At 39.3% G+C, this 19,671-nt stretch overlaps 1 long non-coding RNA gene and 1 pseudogene across 1 annotated transcript; both read left to right on the top strand.

Annotated features, from left to right (window-relative positions):
• The first annotated feature begins 1,009 nt into the window (after positions 1–1,009).
• On the top strand, positions 1,010–16,747 carry LOC127645113 (GTPase IMAP family member 8-like; annotated as a pseudogene).
• Positions 5,156–12,872, top strand: LOC127645221 (uncharacterized). The gene is made up of 3 exons (XR_007970767.1): positions 5,156–5,290; positions 11,169–11,327; positions 12,558–12,872. It is a non-coding gene; the product is annotated as an uncharacterized LOC127645221 (long non-coding RNA).
• Positions 16,748–19,671: the final 2,924 nt, after the last annotated feature.

The following is a 19,671-nucleotide window of genomic DNA, read 5'->3' as shown; positions in this document are numbered from 1 at the left end:
TTATTGTTTGTTTATGTTAGTTCATAATGCATTAACTAATGCTAATGTACAACGTTTTATAAAAGATTTTAACGTTAAAAAATGTAGTTGTAGGCATATGTATTGAATTTAACATTAAACAAGTTTAATATGGACTGAAAAGTATTGTTAATGTCTAATGTAATAATTAATGTAATTAACAAATGCAAATGAATACAACATTATTGCAAAGTGATACCAAAACAATTTTACACCTTATTTTGCAAAGACAGTCATGTATAATGTTGTTAACACAAAAATATTGGAAATAAAGATTAATTTGTAATTGTAAATGGGGATGCATTGTAAAGAATAGGATCTAGGTTTCAGTTTATTAGTGAATCAAGTTCACAAGCTGAAAAAAATGGACTAAATTGCTAATATAAAGTAAGTATAAATACATTGAGCAGAAGCACAACCAGCACAACAGACAAGGATTAATGCATAGAATAGATTATACAAATAACTTCATGTTTGCAGAAAATGTTTAGAAGCAAAAGATGTGTAAACACATCAGGATGATGGGAATGGGGATCAAGTTACTTAAAACAAAACAGACTTAGAACTTTGACCATTGAAAGTAAGAATCCTGGAAACACTACAGATAAATGAATACATTTATTAATGACTGAATGTTCTCTATTCACAAACAAGGATGTGAAGTTTGAAAAAAGTTAATGAATCCTTGTGAATACTCACTATTGGAGTGTTTACAATGGGAAAATAATAGGGCGTACATATAGCTTTAATCTTTCCTGCTTGTATTACATTTCTATGATTTTTAAGTTATGAGTCAGTTATTATTAGTTATTATTATTTCAGTTATTCCAGTTTGCAATAAATAAGTGTTTATCGTGTAAACGAAAGTGTTTATCGAGTCTGTGCTTCTTCTTTCCACTCAAAACTAGTAAAACTGACAAACCAGTAAATCAGGTTTATCAGACACATGTGATATGCTTGACACGCTCATTATGTTCATTTATGCAATTGAGGAAGATCAAGACTGACTAAAAAGAGTGAGAGAGAGAGAAAAGGAGTGAAAGAGTACAAATTGAGAAGGACTGCAAGAATCATTTAAATTTGTCAAACTCAGTCTGTGATGAGGATGGAGGCAGTTGTGGACTCTGATCATGATGGCAGTAAGTTTCTTTAATGCTGTTAATAATCAAAGTGTGTATCTGAAGTTTCTGGGAATGTGTTTAACATTCTTCTAAATTAATCTTACAAATTAACCTCCCATACCAAACTCTTCCTTTTGAACGTATCATGTTCCAAATAGAGACCTTAAACTCCAAGTAGGTTTAACTTGATTGTAATGTAAGATATTTAAATTAAGCAAACATTGTATATTTATTTGTATACATCATGCTGTAGAAATTATTTTTTTAAGTAAAGTGTGTACTGTGTATAATGTGGTAAAGGTGTAGAGGAAGAAATACACAAAAGGTATGATGGAATTGTATCAGGTTTAAATGAAACTGAAAGAATGAGAACCACAGAAATGTTTTATGCAACAACTTTATTTCCCAAACAGTGATAGTGTGTACTGTGTGTGTATATATATATATATATCAAACACATCTTGAATACATTTTCCATGTTAAGGAAAGTTCATCATAAGGTCAGAAAGAGAGCAAGAAAAATGCACATTTATCTATACAAGTTTTTAAAACATGATTTACATTCCTTTTCAAATGTTTTCTCTTGCAGATTGCACAACACTTGCAGAGATAAAGGTCATAATAATTGGTAGTAAAGCAGAATACAAATGCAGCGCAGCAAATGCCATCCTTAATGAAGAGGAGTTTAAAGTGGGCAAAGAGATTGTGAAGAGTGAGATAAGACATAGGGCGGTTCAGAACAGGTCAGTTACTCTGGTAGTGACACCAGGATGGCATATGAACCATTCTCTATCAGAGAGCTCAGAGCTCACAAAGATGGAGATTGTACACAGTTTAGACATGTGTCCTACACCACATGCCTTCCTTCTAGTCATCAACCTGCACTCCACATTCACAGAGAGGCATTTAAATGGAGTCATAGATCACATGGAGGTTCTTGGGGAGGAGATCTGGAATCACACCATAGTGCTGCTGATGTATCTCAACACTAACCACAGAAATGTAGATAACAAACAGCTAATTGACAAAGCAGGGAAAGCACTTCATAGGGTAATAAATATGTGTGGGAACAGATATCATGTCTTCAAAAAGAGTAAAGGGTTAAATATGGAACAATTGTTTTGTGAGATAGAAAGTTTAGACGCACAACATGCTGGACAGTCCTTTAAAATTGACCACAGATTGTTTGAAGATATGGAGCAAAAAAGAAGGACGATGAAAGAGCGAGCAGAAGAAAGAAAGACCCAAGTAACAAAAACTTTGAAAGAGCACCTAAAAGGTATGGAGCATCTTTTTGTTATCAGTCTGCAGCTTAAAGGTGATGTGTGTAATTTGTTTAATGTTAAAAATCTCTCCCCTATCACTGTTTAATGTTCAGAAACAACTATATTTAAGTTGTTTAAAATATGATTTTCTTGTAGAGTGTAAACACTGTGATCCTCAAATTGCATCAGTCATTGTTTTTGCAATTCCATTCGGTGTCTCTAGTGGTGCAGGAATAACATATTGCACCTATGAAAACTTTCTAATCAATCGAAAATTACAGTAATAGCCAGATAACATGATTCAAGCTACTGTACATGCTAAGAATTGCTTCCTTTACATTCTCCCTTATCCCCTTTTTTTTCCAGGAGAAAGTTGTCGTTTTCCAGAGTTAAGGATTCTCTTGATGGGTAGCTGTACTGTTGGGAAGACATCAGTGGCAAACACCATCGTTAATGAGCCTATGTATAAGCAGGGCAGAACCAAACAATGTGAGAAGAGAGAAAAAGATGAAGACGGTCAAAAAGTAATTCTCATTGACACACCCGGATGGTGGATGTTCTCATCTGTGAAGGAGACTCCCAAACCAATCAAGCAAGAGATCATCTCCAGTTTGTCTTTCTGCCCACCAGGCGCTCATGCAGTTTTGCTGGTTGTGCAGCCAGGTATCGCCTTCACTGAGGCACACAGAAGGTCTATCAAGGAGCACATGGAACTGTTAGGTCAAAATGTCTGGAATCACAGTATAGTGGTTTTCAGCTGGGGTGATTGGCTGGGGGCCCCCACTATTGAAGAACACATTGAGAGTGAAGGAGAAAATCTGCAATGGCTAATCAGCAAATGTGGAAACAGGTACCACGTCCTCAATAACAGGCAATGGAAAGATAGGAAACAGGTCACAGAGTTGATTGAAAAGGTAGAGATGATGGCCAAAGTGAACACACATTTCCTAACACCTGTGGAGATGGATGACAGCTCTGAAATTAATTTGGAGAGAGGAAGCATTGTATTTGAACCACCTTATAGTGAGTGGCCTGACACATTTCCTTCAAAAGTGATTCTGTTTTCCCCCCAAAAATGGAAATATTGATTTAATAAATGAATTGTTAGTCACAAAATAAATGAATCCCTTACTTAACTTCACACAAATAATTGACAAATTTTCAGTTTTATCAGCAAAATTCTGTGAAATGAGTTTGCCTGAATTGTCAAATTTGTCTACAGTGAAAGAAAGTGAATCAGAAGAGTATGTTAAGAAATGGATTCAGGATTTGGATAAAGCGTCTGGCTACGAGAGCGGATCACAAAGTGGGATGGAGGAAATTTCAGAGGAACAAATCCAACCTTGGATTCCACCTGACTGTCTGTGAGAGGTACGGCAAGCAAAGAAAGTTTAAACAATGCATCCCAAAATTGAAATGGCAAATAAGTGAAGGCTTATATTGTTGTTCAACTTTACAGATAACTTTCATATTTGTTAATTTTTTAATGCAGTTTCTCAAACTACATTGGCTTATATATGTAACTAAAAGAATAATTCTTTGACATGATAGAAAACAAGTCTATTACTGTTGAAGAAGTGCAGTATGCCATCAAATTAGCATTATAATAGACATTTTACAAATATTTTTTGACTTTGTATGGGATCATATAGTTCAAATTTAGTTTCTCTTTATTCATCACCTTGCATTTTACATATTCTATTCAGTAATGTAAAAAGAAGGTTTTTTTTTAATTGTTTGCATGCTTATGTTTTAAAATATTTTTATTGAAATATACTTATTATTGTAACATCACCCCACCTATAATGGGCCATTACAATGAGGATTTCAATTACAATCGACAATTCTGTGACTACAAACGGTCATGTTATGTCATTTTAATATGATTGTTTCAAATGTACATGTGTCTGCTGTAATAGAATTGTAAAATTGTGATTATATATCTTCTGTGTGTGTGGAATTGTGCATGTGATACATACCTCTATGGATAGATTATTTTATATCATACAATCCCATGCAATTTCCTTAATTCACTGTCAAATTCTTGAATTGATTTCTTATACTGTAAATTATTAATCATCATGCAAGTTCATACGTACATCAATAAGGGGAGACTTGTACTCAGTCAATGAATTCTGTGAAGCCAATGCTGTTACAGCTGATTTGTAAAATTAGGTCATTTCCAATGCTATCAACATGCTTGGGGTGTAATGGAGTCGACATCTGGGAGGTTTCAGTTCGCATTATGTTCTTGATACTGTATAACATGAGTTTCAGCTTAAGATTTCTTTTAAGTTTTATCAAAGTTGCTGTCACTGCATTTATGAGTTTTGCTCAACAAAGTAGCCTAAAATATTAATAAAGTATTTGAAAATAGCAAATCCACAAGCCACTGAGAGTTGTTAATCATCCTATAGTGCCTTAATGATTTTAGCCAATAACTGTCCAAATGTTGTAAGAAAGCAATTTAGGGATGATTCACATATGCAAAGGAAAAGCTAGGATACACTTCAAGTTTCTAATGCAATTGTAATCAAATTATGCAGTGATATTGAACACTGGATGCTAAAATTATTATAAATTATGCACAAGGATCCTCAATGTTGCAATCCCAAAGCTACTCAGTCAAAATGTTGTAATTTATTCCAATCACAATCCAGTTTGTATTCTGTTCTTTAACTTGGCCAAGCTTCATCTCTATATCGGTGGGTCTCGTCTCGTTCGGCGCGTCAGGGGACGACGGTGAAAAGGATGACAGCCTTTCCAATTGACCCTGCATCCGACGACTGGCCGGGCTCGGCCTTCGACCCCGCGCCGTCGACATTAGCGGACACGAGCACGGGCACCATCATGGACTCAGAGATCGTCCGCATCCTGTCTAAAACGGTAAGAGAGTTCACTGAACGCTTCACTGAAGCTCGGAAGGATTCGCAGGCTATGCGTCACTTCCTGCCCAAGCGCTCCAGCTCGTCACAGAGCCGCCAGAGACCGCCGCAGCAACAGCGAGCCAGGGCGGCGCCTCCCGTCTCCAAAACGTGTAAAACATTACCCAGTCCCCTTACAGGCGGCTGGAAATGTCTGTACAGCAGTCAATGGGCCAATCACAGAACTCGCTCACCTGCAATCAAACGCCGTTTTAACGGCAACACACAGAAATCACATTTTCTGCCTGTGTCACTAAGGGGTCACGTGTCCACACTAAAGTGCGCATTCCCACATATCAATACTGTCCAAACAGTGCCAAATACTTCCCCAGCTCGAGCTGGACGCCCCATAAATGTAGATCGTGTGCCTATTGTCATGTATGCACCACTACACACAAGCACTGTTCCCACAGTTATACACACTTCCCCAGTAAAAGCGGGAAATACTATAAAGGTAGCGAGCGTGCCTGCTGTGATGCATGCACCCCTACACACAAACACTGTATGCATGGCCAAAAACCCAGCCGCGAGCGGGAGGCTTTATGAAAGTGGCGCGCGTGCCTACTACAGTATATGCACCCCCACCCATAAGCACTGCCCATACAGTTCCAGACAGTTCTCTAGCTCGCATCTGTGATGCCACGAGCATCACAGATGCGACGCGCGAGCCAAGAAACTCCCCGCTAAGAGCGGGAAGCTTTATGAAAGTGGCGCGCGTGCCTATTACAATGTATGCACCCCCACCCGTAAACACTGTCTATATAGTTTTCAAACATTTCTCCAGCTCATGCTGCGAGCATTACGGAGATAGCGCGCGTGCCTGTGATTTCACACGCACCCCTGCACTCGGCACTCAACACAGCTGCTCAGCGCGCGCCCGCGCCTCTGAGAGCTGTAAGCTCAGTGTTAGCACATTTTCTGCCTGTGTCAGTAAGGGGTCACGTGTCCACACTAAAGTGCGCATTCCCACATATTAATACTGTCCAAACAGTGCCGAATACTTCCCCAGCTCAGCTGGACGCTCCATAAATGTAGATCGTGTGCCTATTGTCATGTATGCACCACTACACACAAGCACTGTTCCCACAGTTATAAACACTTCCCCAGTAAAAGCGGGAAATACTATAAAAGTAGCGCGCCTGCTGCCATGCATGCACCCCTACACACAAACACTGTATGCATAGCCAAAAAAAAACCCCGCCGCGAGCGGAAGACTTTATGAAAGTGGCGCGCGTGCCTACTACAGTATATGCACCCCCACCCATAAGCGCTGCCCATACAGTTTCAAACAGTTCTCTGTCTCATGCCGCAAACATCACAGATGTGATGCGCGAGCCAAGAGACTCCCCGCTAAGAGCGGGAAGCTTTATGAATGTGGCGCGCGTGCCTATTACAATGTATGCACCCCCACCCGAAAACTCTGTCCATACAGTTTCAAGCATTTCTCCGACTCATGCTGCAAGCATTTCGGAGATAGCGCGCGTGCCTGTACTCTCACACGCACCCCTGCACTCGGCACTCAACACGGCTGCTCAGCGCGCACCTGCGCCTCTGAGAGCTGTAAACTCAGTGTTAGCACAAGGCAATTTGCCGGTGGGGCCCATACGTCACTGCGACACGCCCCCAGCCAGCATTCAGCCCATATCTGTGCGAGCAAAAGCCTGGGAAATAATCCCCGACATGTTTTTCAGCGGTGGTCGAGACGAAAGTGAGGAAAGATGTGTCACATGTTCTACGCACCGAGGTGCTCAAACTGATAGAGAAGGGCGCTATAGAAACTGTTCCTCCCTCTATGAGCGAGGCGGGTTTTTACAGCTATTTTCTCGTCCCGAAAAAGGACGGTGGCCTCCGCCCCATCCTAGATCTCAGACATCTGAACAAAGCTTTAATGATTCGCTCGTTCAGAGTGTTAACAACCAAACATATCCTCGCGCAAGTTCGCCCCGGGGATTGGTTTCTATCAGTGGATTTGAAAGACGCTTACTTTCACATTCCGATAGCGCCTCATCACAGGCCTTTTCTGAGATTCAGCTTCGAGGGACAGTCATACCAGTACACAGTACTACCATTCGACCTATCATTGGCCCCCGTACATTCACGAAATGTATGGACGCGGCACTTTCCCCCTGAGACAGCGGGAGTGCGAATACTGAATTACCTCGACGATTGGCTAATCATAGCACAATCAGAGGGTCAGTTAACGACGCACAGATCTTGGATTATCAGCCATCTAGAATGCCTGGGTCTGAGAATCAATTTTGCAAAGAGCGTGCTATCCCCAGCCAGAATATCTCTTTTCTGGGAATAGTGCTAGACTCAGTGCAGATGACAGCGCGCCTCTCATCAGAGCGCGCGCTCTCTATTCGACGCCTTGCAACATCATTCAGAACGGGCGCGCGCCCGTCAAACGATTTCAAAGAATTCTCGGTCTCATGGCCTCGGCATCAGCTGTACTCCAGCTAGGATTGTTGCACATGCGTCCTCTCCAGCGCTGGCTCAAGAGCCGTGTCCCCACTCACGCGTGGCGCTCGGGCCACTTTTTGATCAGAGCGAATCACGGCTGTATAAAAGCCCTGACGCCCTGGAAAGCCGTCAACTGGTATCAAACCGGCGTGAGTCTGGGCGTGAATACGCGGAGAAAAATGATCACGACAGATGCCTCCAAAATAGGATGGGGGGCCCTTTACGAGGGCAGGCCTGTCTCCGGCTTTTGGTCAAACCCGGAAAAGCACCTACATATAAACTGTCTGGAAATGAAAGCGGTCGCCTTGGCTCTCAGAGCCCTGCTTCCGTACCTGAAATTGAACACGTCCTGGTCCGAACGGACAACATGACGGTAGTTTCGTATATAAATCGCCAGGGTGGACTCAGGTCGAGCTCCCTGCACTCTATGGCCAGGGAGCTCATCTTATGGTCACAGCACCACCTGCGCTCGCTGAGAGCAGCGCATGTGCCAGGCGCCCTGAACCAGGGAGCGGACATGCTGTCCAGAGACAAGGTTCTCCCAGGAGAATGGTCTCTCCACCCCTTGACGGTTCAGTGGTTATGGCAAACCTTTGGCGAGGCAGAGGTCGACCTCTTCGCCTCCAGGGAAAATGCGCACTGCCCCCTTTTCTTCTCAAAGAGCACGGACGCGCTCGCCCAAGTCTGGCCGAGCCGCCCCTTGTATGTTTTTCCCCCGATCGCGATGCTACCTCAGGTCATCAGTCGGATCAGGGAAGTGAAATGTGCAGTGCTCCTGGTAGCCCCACTCTGGAAAAACCAGACGTGGTTTCCAGAACTGATGCAGATGATGCAATCTGCCCCATGGCCGATTCCGTTGAGGCTAGACCTCCTCAGGCAGGCCAACGGGATGATTCTTCATCCCCGCCCGATCTGTGGGCCCTCCATGCATGGCCCCTCAACGGGTTCCCGAGAACCTCCCCAGTGGAGTTTTGAGAACCATCACTGAGGCGCGAGCGCCCTCTACGAGGCGCTTATATGCCCAAAAGTGGAAAGTGTTCAGTGACTGGTGTGATACCAAGAGCTTGAACCCCAAATCGTGCGAGATACCAAGTGTACTCGCCTTTTTTGCAAGAGCTGCTGGAGGCGGGCCGCACACCCTCCACGCTCAAAGTCTATGTGGCTGCCATAGCGCCGTCACACAATCCTGATAAAGGACATTCATTAGGGAAAAACGACCTAATCATTCGTTTCCTAAGAGGCGCTAGGAAACCCCCCCTCGGTGCCGATCTGGGACCTGGCCACGGTCCTGGACGCACTCAAGAGTGCCCCGTTCGAACCTCTCCGAACCGTGCACCTTAAACAGCTCTCGCTCAAAACTGCGCTCTTGCTGGCGCTCGCCTCAGTCAAGAGAGTGGGCGACCTGCATGCGCTGTCATCAAGCGCTGCTTGCCTGGAATTTGGACCTAACGACTGCAGAGTTGTCCTTAGGCCAAAGCATGGGTATATTCCTAAAGTGCTCTCCACACCCTTCAGAGTACAGGTGATATCTCTGGCAGCTCTATCGTCCCCAGCAGACGAAAGCGACGCTAATTTACTCTGCCCGGTCAGGGCGCTCAGAGTATATTTGGAACGTTCTGCCCTGTTCAGACAGACTGAACAATTATTCGTATGCTTTGGCGGCCGCACTAAAGGTCTCGCAGTTTCAAAGCAAAGAATATCGCGCTGGATAGTGGATGCTATAGCGCTGGCTTATGAAGCCAAGGGCCTTCATTGCCCCTTAGGCGTCAGAGCTCACTCTACGAGGAGCATGGCCTCCTCGTGGGCGTGGTCGAGTGGGATACCCATTGAAGATATTTGTGCGGCGGCAGGCTGGGCCTCACCTTCGACATTTATCAGGTTTTATAACCTACAGGTCCCCTCATTGCATTCCAACATTCTATCAGTCTGACTATAGAATGGACTGGAGTATGTATATGCTGAGCATTATCTCCTCCCTTATAGGTCCGTCTCTGACTGACTTAAAGGATTTTTTATGCATATCAGTACATAAAAAACTCAGTACATAAGATATGTGCTTGTGTTTGTACTATGAGCACCCCACCATGGACCACCTTGGAAGGCGCTCTATACTATCCCATTATGTAGCTCGCCGTTGGCCGGCTCGTGGAATAATCACTTTGCTTTAAGGCTCAGGCATCTGCCTCTGGCTTTATAGAGCGAAGTCAGCACGCACGGCGTTTTGCATGGTGTTCCCATAGCGTAAGCTACTTACGCAATAGGAGAGACCTCTCGATAGGGAACGACTCGGTTACTAAGTTAACCTCGGTTCCCTGAGAGGAGGGAACGAGTATTGCGTAAGCTGTCGTGCTAGTGCTTGGTCAGTTCGCTTCAGTCGATTGAACCTAAAGAACTCTCATGACGGGGCCCACGCCCATCTTGGCGGGCTCTGAGCGCGCGAGCGCGAAGCACGCGCCCATTGGTCGCGCGTTCAGAGTCGCCCCGTCATTGGTTCGAGCAAGTTGCTGCAGCACAGCCAATGACCGAGCTGCCTCGCTCATTGCTGTCTGCTGTGCAGCTGCAATGCGTTTTACATAAAGACTTCAATATTTCTCGAGAAACGGAGTTTTCCCATAGCGTAAGCTACTTACGCAATACTCGTTCCCTCCTCTCAGGGAACCGAGGTTACGTTAGTAACCGAGTCGTTTTCCTCCTTGTGCAAAATAGACTTACTGATGGTTAAGTTTTAAATAGCTTGCAATGTCTCTTTCCATTTTATAATGTATGGCCATTAATACAGGAAAAAACTCATAGTAGTTTCTTTTACTATACAGAACCACAGCTTTGTTATGCTGTCAGGCTGATTATGAATTAAATTGGCATTACTGATGGAGAAGCCCATGTCTATCAGCTGGAATTATATATATATATATATATATATATATATATATATATATATATATATATATATATTAACATAGATATCTGCCTTTGATATCTGAAAGCTTAAGTGTAATGAACACATTTAATCAAATGTGACTTGCACACAGGCTGCCAGTTTCTACTCAGTAAATCTGATGGAATCCATCATCACCTTTCCTGTGACCTTGCTGGTCATTGGGGTGACATGATGGATGCTGCAGCTGAGACTATCCTTCACTGTTGCCAGAAGCTCTGGCATGGCCATTCCTTGATGTTGTCCATCCAAGTTTTTCTTGGTCTTCCACATCTTCGACTGCGTTCAAATGTTCCTTGAAGAATATTCTTTGGAAAATTGTCATGGCGGGTGACATGGCCAAACCATGCCAGCTTATATCTCTTCACAGTGACCATAAGTGTTTCATGTGGGCTGTTTACTTTGTTTTGAACATACAGTATTCATTGTTCTTCCATTCAAGGTATGAGATGAGGAGTAGCTTTCTCAGGCACTTGTTCTCAAATGCCTGGATTCTCTTTTCGGTGTCTGAGGGTGCATGTCTCACAACCATAACACTGTGACGAGGCAGGCAAAGAATGAGGATCCAAGTGCAGCTTTAATGAAACAAAAGATAAACAAGGTACCTCGGAATATAATAAAATGCAGGAAACCAGGCACAGAACATGACAACACATATGAGAACTGACAAACTAACAGGGGAAACAAGGGCTTAAATATACAAGGGAACGAGGGACACCAGTGGAAACAATGAGGGGAAAACCAATCATAAAATGAAACTTCAAAGGACTACAAAAATTAACAATAACTAAACAAGAATTTCAACATAAAAGCACAAAAACAAAAGACAACAGGGAATATGTTACAAAATCATTATGTTAGATTTGTTTGGATAGATTTATATTTAATTTATATTATGCAATTTGAGGTTTGGGTTCTATTCTGTGTAAATTTATTGTCATTTGTAAATGGATGTAAATGTGATCCAACTAATGTCAATTAAATTCATGATAAATATGTTTTCAGTTGTTATCAAAGAACCGCTCCTGATAACCTCTGTGAGAAGAGGAGTATGTAAAAGATATAACATAATTATGCAAGGATTGATAACAAGTTTGTTTTTATGTTCCTTGTGTATTAGATGGGCTATTAATTTGGCCCCTCTCTGCACGCTGTGGTCCCTCTCTGGCCCCTCCTTTCCACATTTCTAGATCCGCCCCTGTTTATGTTTGTTAATAATGTAACAATATAACTGTAACAGTATAAAAATATCGCCTAGCGCACCAAGTAACAGAGCTGTGTGTTCCTTCGTGGAGTTTGCACCTGAAAATCAAGCTCACACGTGCCCATATGACCAACACATCTTACTGCTTTGGCTATTGGGGCAGTTTTTCAAATTTCAGTAAGCACAGACTGATCTTAGATAAAGAAAATTCAACCTACCTTACTATTTCACTGTGAGATCAGTCTGGAATAGCCCCTGTCAGTCCCTTACATTTTGCTTAAAATCTAAATTATGTTTCACAGAAGAACAAAAGCCATAAGGGTTTGAAATAACATAAGGGTTACAGTACATTAGAGTATGATTTAATTTTATTTTTTGGTTGAGCTATTCCATTAAGTGTCAGCAAAACTGCCAACTAGAGTTGCTCATTTCCAACATAATTTAGAAATTGACTTTAAGAACATTTGCCATGAAAAATGTGAAAACATAGAATCTTTTTTTTTATTTAAAGTTGAATATTTTTCGTTTTCAGTTTAATTAAGGCAGTTCACTGTCAAAAGAAATTATAGCCACATTAGGGAATTGTAAATGAATGTTTGTAACTCTATTACTTTTCAATCTTGATAGGGTGGAGTTTGTTTTTCAACCTTCATGATGTTGAGAAAACAGAACATCAGGTTTATCAGTCCAGAGACACATTTGTAAACCAGAACAAACTAAAAATGTTTTAAATGATTATCAGCAAGAAGAGATTGGACATAAAGTGGAGAGATTGGAGAGTGGACAATAAATAGGACTGCAAGATTTATACAGATTAAGAAACAGTCTGACAAATGATGGACTGGAAAAGGACGCTGATCTTAATGACAGTGAGTTTCTCTAATGTTTAACAGTTAATTTGCCACAAATATTTTTTTTACTTAACATTCTTATTCGATGAGTACTGAGGGTCAGACATAAGTGTTATGAAAACATATCTAATATTGATGATAAAATGATAAAAACAAATTATGGCAAAATCAAGAAGGTTACACAAAGGTGTAAATATCAAAACAACTTCATGTTCTTGTAGAGATTTAATTAGATTAATATTCAGTTCCAGAATAATTTATTTCAGTTTTGTTTTTGTTTTTTTTGTTTTGTTTTTTACAATGCTAACCTTGGTCATGCTCCAGAAGAAGATGTTTAATTCCTCATAGGTTTTATTTAGGTTGCAACTTAAATAAAGATTAGACATTACACAGCATTATTCACCCTGTAATGATGATGAACATTAGTTAAATATCCTGTGCATTTACAGAATGCCACAAATGTGTTTTGGAATGTCATCAGATAGAACCAAGTTATTTTTGAAGAAACTGAAAGAACATGAACCACAGAAATGTTGCTTGTTACAACAGTTATATTTACCAAGCAGTGCTATCAATCAAATGCTTATTGAATGTAAACTCTGATGAAAGCAACAACAGCAATGCAATGTAATCAGATTCCACCCCAGACTAATACAGTGATTTACTTTTGCCATTTACAGAAAGACAACTTTCCATTGAACTTTCCATTGAAGTCATTAACAACAGGTGCGGATAACACGCAAATCTTTATTTTCTCTTGCAGATTGCACAACACTCCCAGAGATAAAGGTCATAATAATTGGTAGTAAAGCAGAATGCAAATGCAGCGCAGCAAATGCCATCCTTAATGAAAACGAGTTTAAAGTGGGCAAAGAGATTGTGAAGAGTGAGATAAGATATAGGACTGTTCAGAACAGGTCAGTTACTCTGGTAGTGACACCAGGATGGTGGAAAAACATCAGTCTGGCAGAGAGTTCAAAATGTATAAAGATGGAGATTATACACAGTTTAGACATGTGTCCGATACCACATGCCTTCCTCCGAGGCATCAATCTGCACGCCCCATTCACAGATATGCACTTAAATGGAGTCATAGAACACATGGAGATTCTTGGGGAGGAGATCTGGAACCACATCATAGTGCTGCTGATGTATCTCAACAGGAACCAAACAGATGCAGATACCAGACAGCTAATTGAGAGTGCAGGGGAAGACCTTCATAGTGTTATAAAGAAATGTGGGAACAGAGTTCATGTTGTTCAGTTTAACTCACAAAAAATGACTAAATGTGGAAAAACTGTTTCATGAGATTTTTTGGACAGTCCTTTCAAATTGTCAGCAGGTTGTTTGAGGATATTGAAGAACAAGTCTTTCAGTCTTTGTAGGCCTACCTTAAATTAGATTATTTTTTTTTTTGTGGGATGATATGAAAATATGATCCAAACTGCATACCAAACATTCATTCACATTTTCTCTCTCTTTCCAGAAGAGGAAAGTTGCAGTTTGTCAGAGTTAAGGATTTTGCTGATGGGAAGTATAAATGTTGGGAAGACCTCAGTAGCACACACTACACTAAACATTGAAAACAAGGAGAAGGACAGGACAAAACGATGTGGAAAAAGAGAACACGAGGTGGAAAAACAAAAAGTTATTGTCATTGACACTCCTGGTGGTGGCCATATGCAACTGTCAAGGAGACTACAGAGACGATAAAGCAGGGAATCATCTCTGCTGTTTCTCTGTGTCCACCAGGACCTCATGTAGTTTTACTGGTAGTGCAGTCTGATGTTGCCTTTACTGAAGCACACAGGAGGTCAATCAAGGAGCACATGGAATGTTTGGAATCACTGTTTAGTTGTGTTCAGCTGGGGTGATTGGAAGGGGACCCCCACTATTGAGGAACATATTGAGAGTGAAGGAGATGCTCTGCAGTGGCTGATCAAAAAATTTAGAAACAGGTATCACATCCTCAACAACAAGCAGTGGGACGATAGGACACAGGTCACAGAGTTAATTAAGAAAGTAGAGATGTTAGCCAGAATGAACACTTTGCCCCTGACACCTGTGCAGATGGATATGACAGTGATTATGGGTAACCATGTAAGTCGGACAAATTCGAGAGAGGAACCCTCATCCTGTATCAACCTTTTAGTAAGTAGCCAGACTGAAAAAGAGATGCTGGTTTTTCCTATAAAAGCAAAACATTGATTTGATTATTGTGTTGTCAGTTTCTAAAGAATTAACCCCTTGTGTTACACCAGATTTAGAATTTCCATTTTATTGCTTCATTGCATTGTTTTTGTTTTTATCTAATCTCTACAAAAGAGTTCTTCTCTTCTTAATTATTATTTTTCTTCTAATAGTGCAAGACAACAACATTAAAAAATGGTTTGAAAATTGGGATGATGTGACCAATCCCACAACCTTGTCAGACTCGTCAGCAGTTGAGAAAGAGTCAGAGGAGCATTGCACAAAATCAAAATCACTGATGGTTTGAAGAGGTTTGGGAAAATAAAGTAAACAGAAACAACAAAATATTTACCACTTTTTTTTTATTGCTATTTAAAGGATTTGTTCACCCAAAATGAAAATGTTATCATCATTTACTCACCCTGGTACATGATAGAACACAATATATTTTTAAGAATGTTCATGCTGCTCTTTTACATACAACAAGCATTCAGTTATTTTATTACACATGTTTGACATTGTAAAGTTTTATATAGAACTTGGTTTATTTCATCACTTATGTATTGTCTTGTGAAATTATTGCTCTAATTATCCATACAGCTATGTACAAAAAAAATAGAGCTGAGTGAAAGGTTTTTTAAAAAATGTTTTGCCTTGCATTGTTGATATGGACTTAACCTTTTGAAATCAGTTTTTTCAAAGTCAGCACACTGTTGCTCCCAAATCAGTTTAGTGAGCTCACCAAGAGATAAATGAACATGACATTTCGAGCTACTTCAGATGAGAGAGTCTGATGAAGAGCATGTAGTTTGAAACGTCACATTCGTTTATCTCTTGGTGAGCTCATTAAATTGATTTAGGAGCAACATTGTGCTGACTTTGATGTGTGTTTTTATTGATTTTAACACAGTAAAACTTTTGTTGGTATACTGTAAAAAGAATCCTGTAAGAAAAACAGTAAACTACTGGCAGCTGTGGTTGCCAGCATTATACTTTAAAAATACGGTTTGTTACCATTCTTGAAATTAACAGCAAGATACTGTTTTTGGCAGCTACATTATACAAATGCAATTCAGCAGTATATTGCTGTTCAATTACTTACTGTCTACTGTTGTTGAAATTAACAGCTATGTTCCCAGCATGCACTGCGGCATGAAGAATTTACTTAGATTTTTTACTATTTGCTGGTAAGATACTTGTATTTTTAATGTTCAGCTTTTACTTTTTTATGTAAAGGTATGTTTGTTAATTGTCACCATTGTTGCGTTTTGTATGCCGAGAGTTGATATCTGTGTGTATCTTGTTGTCAACTTCTGTTATTCTGTAAGTTCATCATAAACATCAAACACTCAGTTTGCTGAAATAATTTTGCTGAAATATCTTTTACTGATTTTACTTTTATGTTTTTATGTGTAATGCATCACTATTGACATGTTTAGTGCCGTGTGCGAGCTAGGATCAGATATTCAGTCTGAGCTCAGGTTTTGTCTTCCAACTAACACAGTGCATCGACTTGTGCTTTACTTAAACACAAATTGACTCTTCGGATGAATGTAATATAATAATAAAGAAGGTCCAAGGTGCCAGCTCAAGAGAAAACTAACCATAATGGTGACTTTAAACAAAACACAACTATTGATAACAAAACAACAATAATAATTAAACTAAGACTTCTATTAAGTCTGAATAAAAACTTTTGTACATGTTTTTTTACATTTTTGTAGCCCCAATGCATTTCCAGGGCATGCATACTTATCCAAGCGCAAAGGCTTATGGGTATTTCACCATTATAACCCACAATGCAGTGCTATGCTGCTATTTTACTGTGTGCAGGTTGTTGTTTTTTTTTTTGTTATTATCATAAAAATACACTTTTTCAATCCTGGCAAATCTATACATTTAATATGTACATTGCTTCAAAGGTTGATTTTTTTTATTTGACTTCTCATTAGACAGACAAGTGAAGGCTGATGTGAGATGATAAAGAACAGAGAGTTGGTCAGAATCATCATGATATATATTTGTTTCAAAATGTCACTATAGCTTTTCAAGATGATAATGATTTCACGATTTTAAATGTACATTTTCCCCTAATGCCTTGCATAGAACAGCTATTTACCGTAGAACTAGTCACTTCAAAGTGAGCCTGCTCTTGACCGCCCAGAATGCAACATTTTTAACGGCAAACTACTTTATTTAAGAATCACAGTAGATTGCGGTAGGAATTTGGCCGTACATTTACAGTAATTTTTTTACAGTGTAGTACACCTGGATTCAAACAATTTTTGGAGGTGCGTGCTTTTCACAATTTTTGAAATTGTATTATTATACCATCAATTCAACCACAGATCTATCCATAGATTCCATACTAACAGATTCACCCATATTGTTTGTAATGATAACAGTCAGACCTCCTGAAAAAAAAAAAACAAGGTTTAAATTCATTATTATGTGCAGTATCAAAGCAATACTTGTTTTTGTCATTTTGTCATGTCACATTGCAAAACGACAAATATTTGCATTCCTTTATTTATACTTACATTTACTACTTACATGTTAACTTATAAATAAAAACATGGACCAAATCACAGGAAAGTTTTTCATGGTTGTTGTTTAAAAATATCTGCAAACAGTTGTATTCCTCATCCAAATGAGAAAGATACAAATAGCCTACTGTATATGTTGTCTTATGATTTATTGTATATAGTGTTTATGTGTGTTATGTGCATTCTCCAATAATTAGTGTTGAAAGTTTTTATAGATTTTCCTAAATTTAAACTAAGATGATAAACAAACCATAGTGTTGCTAGATGTTATGTAACAACATTGTATTTACAAGCATAATCTCTGCTATTTCTGTTTTTTCTTTATTCACCATAGCTCACATTGTAAAAGAAGGTGTGTTCCACATCTGTGCAAATATTCTTTGCAAAATGTTCTAATATTCATGTCAGTTCTTTAATATTCTATTTATTCCATTCAAATCTGTTACCATGTATCTGTTATTAAAGCTGAACTGTGTGATTTCTGCAACACATTTACACCCTCTAACTGCCATTGGTTGAACTGAAGGATTGTCCAGCCCTAAACTGATACCACTGGTTGAGCACTGCACTGTGCACAAAACCATCCTAAAGCGACAACAATGCTGGTCATTTTCTGAATCTTATATTTTATAAATACAATAAAAAACTTTGGTGAGGATGATGAACCAGAATAGTAGATAATCTATCAAGCATCTTAAGCACAAGAAAACACATAATGTAACTGGTCAGTATTCTTGATTCCTAACTAATGTTTGAAATGGTACAGCAGCTAAGCTAACAATATTACACATAGGCCTAACATAAAGCATGCATCTAAAGCACCAAAATAGTTTTATGAGCTGGATTAAAAGCACAATAAATAAAACAGTGCAGTAGAAGTGGGAGAGGAATTGCTACTAAAAAGGTTAAAAACAAAATCCTTAAAACTTCATGAAATTTCAGATGTTTCATGATATCAATCCCAAAATGGGGTTAATTGAGGCTGATAACAGATTTAACAACATGTGGTGTGACACAATTTCCAGCTACAATTTTTAGGTTCCCAGAACGTTCTGGGTAGGCTAGTTTATTTATATATACAAATAATTTCTAATAATTTATGTTATACAAATAAAACCAAAAATAACCATTATAGAACGTTCTGTGAAGGTTCTTATTATGTTGTCACACAAAAACCTCCGTGAAATGTTCTGGAAACTTTATACTACAAAAATTATAACCTAAAGGCATTCCTAGAACATTAGGAATTGGTTCCCAAAAGAAAAATAACCAAAAGAGAACCAAATGCTAACGTTAGGGGAACATTCTGTTTATGCTGATAGCCATAAGTTTAGAACAGCCAATGATAATTGAGATTTTTGTGAAATCACCATGAGGATGATTTATGGTGCTTGTGGTGAAGTTTGAGCCTGTTAATGTTAAGCCATTCTTCTGTACTCTGTTGTACTTTACAATTAAGTGCAGATTTGTGCACTAAGAACTACTGAACAGAATCCAATGTGCTATATGGTCAACTTAGAATCCAGTCATATTTCCATTAGGCCTACATTGTATAAGACAAGTTATAACCAAATTTATATCATTAACAAATTTATAATCAAAACAATGATACTTTAATCACAGATGAGTTAAGTTTACTTGTAACTAGTGAATGTTACTTTAAAAAAAAGAAAGAAAAAAGAAGCTTAATAAGCCGAATAATATATTAACTTAGAAAAAGCTTGCAACCCTAAGCCTAAGGTCAACTAATTCAATTTTACAGTGCATGGGACAGATTTAATAATGAATAAGAAGTGCAAAAAGAAAAGGAATGAAAGAAACATCCTTGTGAAAAGGAGATAGTAAATAGATGATTGACTACCATTAAGGTCTGAAGCTATTTCATACTCAAGTGTGGACATGAACATGTTTGCTCTTGTATGAAAATAAGGGAAATTATATATTTTTAGTTGTACAATGCAGATTATTACCAAGCACTGAGAGATATAGAAGCTTAATGTTTCCCCTTTGTAGATGCTTGGGTTTCCTTATGTCTCTCTTCATCTTTGTCTTTAGTAAAACATGTATTATCTTTTCAAGACGAACGTTTTATTTGTGCCACACACAAACTGAGCATAAACTTTCACCAAATGTATAGTTTGCCAATTAAAATCA

The sequence above is a fragment of the Xyrauchen texanus genome, chromosome 6 (assembly GCF_025860055.1).
Source record: "Xyrauchen texanus isolate HMW12.3.18 chromosome 6, RBS_HiC_50CHRs, whole genome shotgun sequence".
Lineage (NCBI taxonomy): Eukaryota > Metazoa > Chordata > Actinopteri > Cypriniformes > Catostomidae > Xyrauchen > Xyrauchen texanus.
The sequence above is the reverse complement of the archived record's forward strand: the minus strand, read 5'-3'. Positions and strand labels throughout refer to the sequence as shown.